The sequence below is a fragment of the Xyrauchen texanus genome, chromosome 45, assembly GCF_025860055.1.
Source record: "Xyrauchen texanus isolate HMW12.3.18 chromosome 45, RBS_HiC_50CHRs, whole genome shotgun sequence".
NCBI lineage: Eukaryota > Metazoa > Chordata > Actinopteri > Cypriniformes > Catostomidae > Xyrauchen > Xyrauchen texanus.
Genome location: NC_068320.1, coordinates 9,695,256 through 9,707,113, shown reverse-complemented (window position 1 = coordinate 9,707,113; position 11,858 = coordinate 9,695,256).

The window sequence follows — 11,858 nt, the reverse complement described above, 5'->3', positions numbered from 1 at the left end:
GTGACTGTAGGAATGGGTGAAATAGATGAGCTGAGGTGGGGGTGTTCTGATTCTGGGGCCTCACTACCATTTTACACATAAATCAGCCGAGCGTGACTAAATCCCCGGTAACAGGAGCCGGAGCTGTGGTCCCCCCGGACCCCGCAGTGCACATCAGTGTGTGAGCATGCTGAACCCTCAGTTCCTGCCTCAAACCTCAACACACACTGCTAACCCAAACACTGAGGTCAGGCATGGACCCCGCTCCCTGAGCACAAACATTCCCTGACACCGGGCCCTACACTCAGATAAAGCTATTAAAGCCATTAGAGACAGACATCACCTGAAATCTGCACTGGGGACCCACTGTGAGATCCAATGACAGATGGGAGGTTAAGAACCAAAGACACACTAAGAGGAAAAGCAAACATCACTGTTCATTGACTCTGTGTTTGGTTATATTTAAGTGGTACATCGCAGATGAACAATTAATCTTGGAGTTTTTAAACATAAATTTAAATGTAACACCGTAAATTAGTAGTGTTTGCAAAGTCTGGCATCACTACCAATATTGCATGTACTTGGGGTTAGGGAAGTGTTAAACTTTAATGCATAATTATCCTGTGCTATTTGTGCTACGGAAATTAATTATACCTCACATTATGCAGCTTTTTAAAGAGGTGTACAGTTTTCACCTGTTGGAGGGGAACAAAAATCCCATGAATTAACAGTAAGGCCAAAGTATACTTTTGTTGTCCACATTGCTGATCGGAATGCGCACACTGTACATGACTCAAACTTTGTCATCAGCACAGTCTGCATGGAAGGTCCACGTGCAGCCCAGATTTTCTCAACACACTGTGTGCATCGCCAGCACATGCATCTGGCTTGAGTGTACCAAAAGAGTATCACAAAGCAGTTTTAGTGTGCAAGCGTCAAGCATGTTTGTATATGTTTGAGGTCAAAACAGTGTCCTTTGAAAGGCTGACTATTGTTGATCTGTTTCGGATCGTAGAGCAACCATATAGCAATGGTCTGGCAACCACCCAGAACACCCTTGCAATGACTTGGGCCAGTAAGCAACCACTTTGAAAACCTAGAGCACCCTAGCAACCACCTAGCAATGTCTTATCAACCACCCAGAACACCATAGCAACCACATAGCAACATGCTAATTACCTCTCAGAACACCTTAGCAACCACGAAGAGATGGCCTGGCAACAACCTAGAAATGACTTGGTCCAGTAAGCAACCACTTAGAAAAACCTAGAGCACCCTAGCAATGTCTTATCAATCACCCAGAACACCATAGCAACCACACAGCGACATGCTAATTACCTCTCAGAACACCTTCGCAAGCACGTAGCAATGGCCTGGCAACAAACCGGAGCAACCAATTAGAACCACCCAGAGCACCCTAGCAACACCCTAGCAACTGCAAAAAAAACTACTTAGAAACAAAATGACAACTACCCAGAATACCCAAGCAACTAATTACAATGATCTATAGCTACAGGCTAAAAACCACTCAGAACACCTTATCACATATCAATGCCCTGGCAACCTCCCAGAACACCCTAGCAGCAGCATAGCAATGCCCTGGCAACCACCTAAAAAACTCTAGAACCCATATAGCAACTTGGTGAATACCCCTCTAAACAGCCTAACAACCACATATTGATGTCCTTACAACCACCCAGAACAACATAGAAACCACGTAGAAACACCCCAGCAACCAACCAGAACACCCTTGTGACCATTCAAAATACCCTTACAACCAAATAGCTGAATGTTAAAAACCACCCAGAACACCCTAGCAACACATTCTTAACCACCAGGGACATCCTAGCAACTGCATATCAATGCGCTTAAAAACTTCTAGAATACCTTGGCAAATATGATGCCCTGGCAACCATTTTTTTGCATGGAAAGCACATTTTCTGCAGACATTATAAAATCTAGGGATGTGGATATCCATGTCATGCTGTTATCTCATTTTACGCTCTCTTAATAGGTCCTAATATGACTTTTCATTCCAGAGAAATTCAACTTGGTGAATATTTTCATTCTCAGATAGAATAATAGTCTAGATTCTCAATTTCTCTATCAATCATCCCACGCTATGACTACAGTCACCTATGTCATATAATACCTTATAACATTAAACCTCACAGTATCACTACAATCTTTACTGCATCTGAGCAGGTGGGCTTGACCACCAAGAGTTTAAGTGTGATGGTGTAATTGTTGGGGTGTGTGTGTGTGTGTGTGTGTGTTTATTGTGAGGGTAAACAGCTGATCCCTCTTGTCCAAGTCCTCAACAAGTTTGTTGTTTGTTTTCAGTCTTGTTTACAAGAAACCACCCCAGTAGTACATGGACAAGTGAGCAACAACATTATCGTCTGTGAGGAATTTGTAGAATGTGGGCTGCAGTTGGCACTGACAGTTAATCCTCCCTCTCACACCCATTACCTTACATTCTTCCCCAACATACACAAACACACACACACACACACACCATCCAATCCATAATCTAGGTTTACGCAGTAAAATTAGACTCTCTGTGAAATAAACCTGTTGAGATATTTCACAAATTGTCAAGATGGAGAAGCCCTGGATATTTTCCAATGCTAGATTCCAACACCTGACCAATAAGAAGACACTAATTGTCACCATTATGAAGATTGGTTGGAGTTTAGATTTCATTTATGGACAAGACTAGACACATACATTGCATCCAGACACCATGGTATTCAAGTCACATGCCAATGGATAGTTCAGGCCTGACTGCCCTGCTGAAAAGACTGGCGTTACTGGTCACCAGCTAATGTTGTACTTTGTGTGCTGTTCTCCCAACATGGGATGCTGGTGTGCTGGGGTCCCCACTAGACATTAGCTTAACCAGCTTAACAAGAAAGACCCTGCTGGTCAACTAAGTACACCAGCTAGGTTTTTTGTAATTGTTGTGCTGTGTCTAACTTCTTTTGCACAAGAACTTGTTTGGTCTAAACTTCCCTTAAGGCTTGAATGACTATTTGGCTGTCCTGATAATGTCTGGAAGTTAATTCCACCATAACGGGGAAAGAAGGCATATATTACTTCACTTTGTTGTGTTGGTCCCCTTTGTGAAGAGACACAGGGGAGCAAGAAAAGATCTGAAGTTGTGTCTTGTTTAATGTCTACACTGCATTATGTGACATAACTGTTTATTTTACCCGCTGGGGGTTAGCATGGATAACTTTCAACAGGCCTTTAGGCCAAATCTGCTTTATGTTATTTCACTAGCACAAAGCAGACAGACCTAATAACACATGCCAGCATTGGCTGATCTCTTTATCTTCTCACTCTAGAATACTGTCATTCATTAATGTATCTTTTAGTTTCTTTTGGAAGCAACCAATGTGTACCTCAACTGTCTGGTGTTTCTTTCTGTTTCATGCATTAATCCTTGTCATCTTTGTTATAACACAGATTTGCTGTACTGAGTTACCATATTTCCACACTGCTCATATTAGGAGACTGTTCCCTGCATTTCTGTTATGGGAATGGTCACACTCTGGTGGCAAATTGGTTGTTTTGGTGCTTTATCGTCAGTTGAATCATTTTTACAGGGTTTAACATCAAAGAACAACCATAAAAGAAAGGCCACATGGGAGGATTCAGCCCAGGTTTGTTTTGTGTGTCTTCGCTCGTGTTGTTGCAGGAGTGGCATTAATAATGCTGTGGCATTGCTCAGCAACACTTATTACCAGTCACTGCCTGATTAACGTGACACCTACACGCTATCTCCTTTCCCCTGTATAAGCAGCCATTTGTGTGAGTTGTGTTTGTCGGTTCATTTTCGTATGCTTTGCTTATTGTTCTCTTTCATACTCACGTCATCATCATCACCTTCGCCATTGGACTTCTTCTGCTGTTTTTCGCCTGCTGTGTTTACCATTCAGTTATTCATTCAATATCTTTTGTACTGTTACCTGCATCTGGGTCCTCTATTTATCCCATCACTACATGTCTTGGATGTGTTGTGTGAATATTTTTGGAATTGTTATGCTGGAGGCTACGGAGGGACATCTCCTTTTTCAAAAATAATAAATTAAGGCTCTGTTTAAGCGAAGACATCCAAGGGTGCTGAATAGTCAGGATGCACACTAGAGAGGGGTCATTGGTCTGGGAGACATCAGAAAGAGCATAAGTAAGCTCAAGAAAATAACTGACAATACCCTCAGCTTACTTAGTAAAAAAGTGATATGACTAAGTGAAATTGAAGGCATTACTCTGCTAGAATTGTCCCTAATAAATAAAACAGGCTTTGGGCAATTTCCATCACCAAAAAATACCATGTTATTAACATGGTACCAAGGCAATATCATGACTTGCCATGATATTCTTTTAAGTAACTTGGGGCAGTTTTTTCCCTCATTATTATAGTTTGTAACATATTTGTACTCGTAAGGAGACAAAAAGGTACAAAACATATAAATGTACCCTTAAAGGTACACATTAGGTCCCTAGGGTGTAATCACACATCCAAAACGAGTCATAAACTCTGAATAAAAGTACAAAAACGGTTCCCGCGAGGGTACCATCACAGTGACGGCCCTTATACCTTAACAGGTACAGTTTTATCTGAGAGTGTACCATGGAACAGCCAAACTGCATTTTAGTAAAAGAGAGACTAACATTTTAAACTTCATAATACAAATGATTAGGAACCACACTTTTATAACTCCTGTGAAAACTTTAGCTCTATCTGTCCCTTGCCAAATGCATTTAATTCAGCCTCTAATCTGAGGTGAGGTCATTCCAATTTAGCTGGCCACTGAAACGCTAACCTTACTCCAGCACTAACTGATGCAATGCAGCTGCTGTGCCTTTGAATCAGCCCCCCTTTCAAAGCCCCATTCCATCAGAAGCATACAGATGCCATCATTATTTTCCTGGCTGGCTTTGAAACTCAAACCCCCTCATCTCTGACCTGCACATCGGAGCTCGCTGATGATGACAGTGAGAGATGCCGTCTATTTACTTTGCATTAGCATAGTGGGTTTCTAGGGGAGCTTCACTCTGCACTCTTGAGCCAGACAGGGGGCTAGTTACAGCCACTGGAGGACAAAGTGTAAAGAAAGAGATGCTATCACACCAAGAACCAGAGCCAGAATGGTCATCAGGGATTTGGAGTTCTGGATGGGTAAGGGGAGGCCATGAGTACCATGTTTGTGCAGGCTTAAGTCCATAGGGTAGAAATAAGGGGTAGGCTTTGCACTGTGACTAGCGATAGACTCTGCAGAAATATTATATCAGAAACTGATTCAACTCCTAATGCCTCTTGAAGGATAAAGGGGTTGACTATGCGGTGATGTCACCTAGGAACAAAACATGGAACTCCTTATGGATGGAAGTTACTGACTGAAATATGATACCTGAAAACGTTTCAATATGTTTGCTACTTATTAACAGCTAATTGCTTTAGTAGAGCAAGAATATGAAACAATAGGGAGAAAATGATGACACAGGATCTGGAAATGATGTCAAACTAATTTAAGGAGGAATTTACTGAGAATAAATTGTGCCCGCTGATAGTGTCATTTATTTGCACATGCTGTCTGCATTGTTTTAGCACTGAAGGATTTTTTCAGATCAGATAATGGCGCAAATACACCCAAAAAAATCTATGCTGAATGATATTTGCACAGCATAATTCCCCATCTTGAAGGCCAGTTCCTCTTCTTGAAAGCATCGTTGTGGAGGTCACAACAGACCACCAAAATCAGGTGTACATTACTGGGATGTACAGTATAACTGGCTGTAAATACTGTATGCTTAATTATAATACACTTCATCATTTGATGACTAATTACAGTGATGATCTAAAGAAAATTATCTCTTTTTTTCCATGGGCAGGTATAGCACAATTTTAATTACTTTTGTGAATAAGCCGCATTCTATTGTTAGTTTAATTTATATAGAAAGGAGCTGCGTTTGCACTGAAAATAATGACAATTTAAATATGAATGATGCAGCTCTAAACCAGTGCATAAAGCACTTGGTCATGTTGGAATGTGCCTGTACCAAAGCAAGCCACAATCACTTGCTTAAATGACTGGCGTCCTGTTGCTCTGACCCCCATCATCAGCAAATGCTTCGAGAGGTTAATCAGAGATCACATCTGCTCTGTTCTGCCCCCCTCTTTGGACCCATTGCAGTTTGCCTACCGCAACAACCGCTCCACCGATGATGCCATTGCATCTACAATACACACTGCTCTCTCCCATCTGGAAAAAAGGAACACATATGTGAGAATGCTGTTTGTAGACTACAGCTCAGCATTCAACACCATAGTGCCCTCCAAGCTTGATGAGAAACTCCGGGCTCTGGGCTTAAACAGCTCGCTGTGCAGCTGGATCCTGGATTTCCTGTCAGGCAGATGTCAGGTGGTTAGAATGGGCAGTAACATCTCCTCATCACTGACCCTCAACACTGGAGCCCTGCAGGGCTGTGTTCTCAGCCCACTCCTGTATTCCCTGTACACTCATGACTGTGTGGCAACACATAGCTCCAATGTCATCATTAAGTTTGCTGACGATACGACGGTGGTAGGTCTGATCACTGACAATGATGAAAGAGCCTACAGAGAGGAGGTGCACACTCTGACACACTCTGACACGCTGAGCTTGTTGTGGACTTCAGGAAGAAAGACGGATAACACAGCCCCATCACCATTAATGGAGTACTGGTGGAGAGAGTCAGCAGCTTCAAGTTCCTCGGTGTCCACATCACTGAAGAACTCACATGGTCCATCCACACTGAGGCCGTTGTGAAGAAGGCTCACCAGCGCCTCTTCTTCCTGAGACGGCTGAGGAAGTTTGGAATGAACCAAAACATCCTCACACGGTTCTACACCAGCACTGTAGAGAGCATCCTGACTGGCTGCATCACCGCCTGGTATGGCAATAGCACCGCGCACAACAGCAAAGCCCTGCAAAGGGTGGGGCGAACTGCCAGGAACATCATCGAAGGTGAGCTTCCCTCCCTCCAGGACATATATACCAGGCGGTGTGTCAAAAAAGCTCGGAGGATCATCAGAGACTCCAGTCACCCGAGTCATGGGCTGTTCTCACTGCTACCATCAGGCAGGCGGTATCGCAGCATCAGGACCCGCACCAGCCGACTACATGATACCTTTTTCCCCCAAGCAATCAGACTGTTGAACACTTGATCTCTCAGGATCAGTAATGAGCACTGCACTTTATTCAGCTATAATCTCACACTGGACTGTCAACATATTCTCCTCAATATACTACTTCATATATATATATATATATATATATATATATATATTTCATATACTCCTTACTTATTGTATTGCATATTGTGTATTCTATATTGTATTCTATATTGTGTGTATTGTATATAATTATCGTGTTGTGTAAGTATGTGTACATTTGATATGTAAATTGTGTTGTGTAAGTATGTTGTTTATTGTAATTGGTATATGTCTCGTCACTGTCATGACTGCTATGTTGCTCGGAACTGCACACAAGAATTGCACCTACTGTTGCACTTGTGTACATGGTAGTGTGACAATAAAGTGATTTGATTTGATTTGATTTGATGTGGGTGGTTAATGATTACGATGCAGGTTTTTGCACTGAAATATTACGTTAAAGTGGTGCAGTGGTTTAAAAAGCTGTTTCAAAGTTTCTTTGTCCAATATTTACATCTCTGAGTGCTCTTAACTGTTTAGTTTCCATTTTGTAAAGGCATCTGTGAACCTGAATGTCATTGATGTAGATATCTTGTAAAGTGTTGATGGGTTTGGATTAGCTTTGCTAGCTGTTAATATCTTGTCTATTTCCTGATTGTGCATATGCCGAATGACCTTGTTTTCACTGCTTCATGGAAAATTGGGGCAAAACCATATTTTACTCAAAGGGAAACTTGACCTTTAATCTTACGGGTAAACAAGGTCACAACCCAGGTGGGTCTTTGTCAACATTGGAATTCCAGGTGTGAGCAGAGATAATATATGAGTTGTCCGTCATGCCGAATGAACTTTTCCTTGAAAACGGCCTATGACCTTGGAGCTCAGAGCTCCAAGATGATGAGGAGTTTGACCCAAAAGCTCTGTGTAATGAGGAGTTCAGAGTTCAGCTTCTCTCACAGTTTGTTTATGGCTGTATGTGTCATCACCGATATATACAGTACCAATGTCTGACTCATTATGAACAAGTACCGCAATGTCAGAATAATGAGTTACATAGAATGAGAGACAAAAAAATGACAAACAGAAATGGGGAAAAATTGGACAAGTTGCATTGCAGTCAGATGGTGAGCCCCTTAGAGGATTCCATCTAAATTTCCACAAAAGTTAGAACGTATGTACAACCCTCACTGGGGGTATTGTCATGTGTATTTATATCTCAACTGCAATACAATCACACTGTGTGTAAATGTGTGAATACAGAAAAAAGGACACTGGCCTTGAGTGTATTAATAGTGTTACATAATGGAAAGTCAGCAGTGAAGAGCAATGGTGCCAGCACATACTGTATCAAGACACTGCTTTTTCCAGAATAATAATTGTAATTATAATAATTGCTAACTGAAATAGAGATTTATAGGATCTATAAATATCGATTCATAGGTAAAGGTATAGCAGTATCTTTATCATCAGCTTTAAAACCACTCATATAATGGTTATCTAATACATGTTTTTTGAATACACACCAGCAGCAAGTACTATCAGCATTTGTTTAAATGTAGTGAATGTTGTGTGAGCATATGACCAGATCATAAATATGGAAGATACCCTCAACCTGTTTGCTTTTAGATCAGGATGCAGGTCTCCGCCACAAATGTAGATATGCTTTCTAATGACTTGTTCTTAGGGTTTTATGCCTCTTGGCAAAATAACCCATCATTCTCCCTGACAGCTGAAGCACCAGCTCCTTGACACTTAGACAGATTTATCAGCTGAGCTTTGATACTCTCAAGTGTTTCTGAAAGCCATGGACATGAGATTGGACAACTGAACAGCACTCTCTACACGCTGCTAATCAAACAGTACCATAGCAATGATTTTCCTGCACCACGGCTGATTCCATCACAGACTTGGCACACTTTAAAGGTTCATGTCATGAGGAATCAAATTTTCCTTGATATTTTGTCAAATAAGAGGTCATTCTACTATAAAAATATCTGCATATTTCAGAACTCAAAACTTAATCTTCAATGCAATAAAAGCATTTATTGAAACCAAGCTGCAAAAATGCCTCGTTTTCTACTTTTGTAACTTCCCTATGTCACTGGGGGATCCATTAATTCATGACCGCATCTACAGCAACAACATCAATGCCTACTTTACATCATCACACCCTTGACCCAACCCACCTGCGCCAAGTTCGTAACCAGAGAGAGAGAGAACAGGACAAACAAGACTAGTGTGGCCTAACTATTCCTGAACACCAAAGGGGACCCATCTGGACTATTTTGAATTATTTTTGTATAAACAAGCACTACACAGACATCTTTGACCATTGTCATGTATCTCCTGCCACTTTTAAAAGATGCTGTGTTAAGTTAGAGCTCTTAAGAGGAGGAGCCATTCTGTTTCATCAGCTGTTGTGCCTCTTGCTGTTTTGAGCCCAAACATGACCTAAACGAATTCTTGCGCCCATCAGCGCTATTTTTGATTGTTGGTGTATTTAAATATGAACTAGATGAATGTCTTTGACCATTTTGACGCGTTTCTGGCTATGTGCGCTTCAGTGCATGATACTGTGTGTGTGTGTGTGTGCATCAAGTTCACCATGCTTGGACTATGTATGCACACTTTTTCAGCTCATATCAGCATGGGTTGCTTGTGAACCAGTCATAATACGATTCAAGCTTTGCTAATGCACTGTTATTGAAGGATGGGGCAGTTAAAAACACTGGAATCTGATTGCAAAACCGTAAGTAAACGATGAACATTTCAAATGCCATGACTGTTTGAGTTTATGGTGTGAGTGTTAATAGTTGTGCTTGAGATGAACAGATGAATCTATTGTGGCAAGGAGGAAGGTGGGGCCGCATGCCCGGACCCTAATCAGGCTAATAAAGCCAACGAGAGGGATAAAGGCCCCCTTTATCTGTTCTTGCCTCATCCTCTCCATTTTACCTGGTTACATATATTCAGATGCAATGTGTTAGATATGCATTAGGTTTAAACCCTGATTTTTTTTATAATGTTGAAGAACTTGTTAATTCTGCTCTAATTGAGTTTCAAATATTGCTGTATTCAAGGGGCTGCAAAATGTTAGCCTATCATAACAGTGGGTGTTTACATTGAAGTTTATGGAGTGACTTAGACCAAAACCGAGCGTTTCAGACAGAGGGCCAGAGACAGAGTGGAAAATGATCATATGTTACTAAATTATGATAGTTTTGGAGCAAAAAACAACTATACTAGCATTATCAGTGGACCTCAGGGAAGATTATAAAATTATAAAAAAATTAGTATGTAATAACCTCTTTATGATATTACTGCATGTTTATCCAGAGCATGTTTTATTATACTTTGAAACACATTATTGAGTTACATTATACTATCATATCATATACTATATCATACATTAGATCCCCTAACCCAGCCCAATTTGTAAACCTAACTGTAAAGCAGCTCAATGGAAAGGAGGGGGTGAGAACTGGCCTGGCAATATAAACAATACTTTAATGATTATCTTAAACAAATGACAAACACGCACACATGACGGACATGTCCATAAACAATCTCTCTCTCCCGCACCTCCATCCGCAATTGGACTTTATCCCTCTTGGAGGCTTAATTAGCCTGATAAGGGACCGAGTGTGTAGAATCACGACCGGCCCGCCCTCCGCCCTGTCACTCTAACCAATTATCAACAATATAAACTACAGACAGGTACATTTAGTTATGTACATTACACTATAATATAGATATTCACTGACATCAAAGCTGTCGTAATACTTCACTTCTTTGTGTGTGTTAAATGAGTGGGGATCTGGTTGGTATCTGACTCTTAGGGTGAATGGGAGCATTCATATTAAATCTGTTCCTCACACAAAGCCGTCAAACAACATCAGAAGACCTGGAATATGGTGCACGAATAGTGGATTGCTCTTGATCATTTTAATGGTGCTTTTCAGACATTTGGAAAACTTGTGTTTGTGTCCAATGACAATACAAATTAAATGATAATGCAATGAGTAAACAATAACTACATTTTCAAATCATTTCATTTTAAGATTTTGTCTTGGGTATAGTAAAGAAATAACCCAAAATGAGTTGGATATGGCATCAGAGGGACAAATAAAATATGGACCAAGGGCAACGTTTTGCTGGGGCTTGCAAAATGTTTCGTCATGAGAGTGTTTTGTCAAGGGAGAAAGATTGTGGGAGGAATGACTGGGACACCTGTTTGGAAACAATCATTATTGCAATATTGTTTGGTGCTGCTGCTGCTGGCACAGGAATAGAACATTTCATATTTAAATGAGCTAATTTAGAAATGCAAAATTACATTCAATATACAGGCTTTAAAATTTCAACTAATAAAGCCTGAAACATGGTCAATGTATTTTGTATGGTACATTTCTGGCATCCACTGCTGCAGGTATTTTACCGTAAATGTAACAGAATTATTTAGTTTTTGTTTTTGTGCTAAACAAGGCCCCTGCATGGTAAATTCATTAAATGAATGACTTTACAAGTCAGCGAGTATAAAGCCTAAAACTGTTAAAACCAAGGTCAAAACTTAACTTTATCCAATGTCAGGAAACTAATACAACCCTAATATATCCATATATGCTATCAGCAATAAACAAAAGAATCAGCCCATATCATACTACAAGGAGGAATT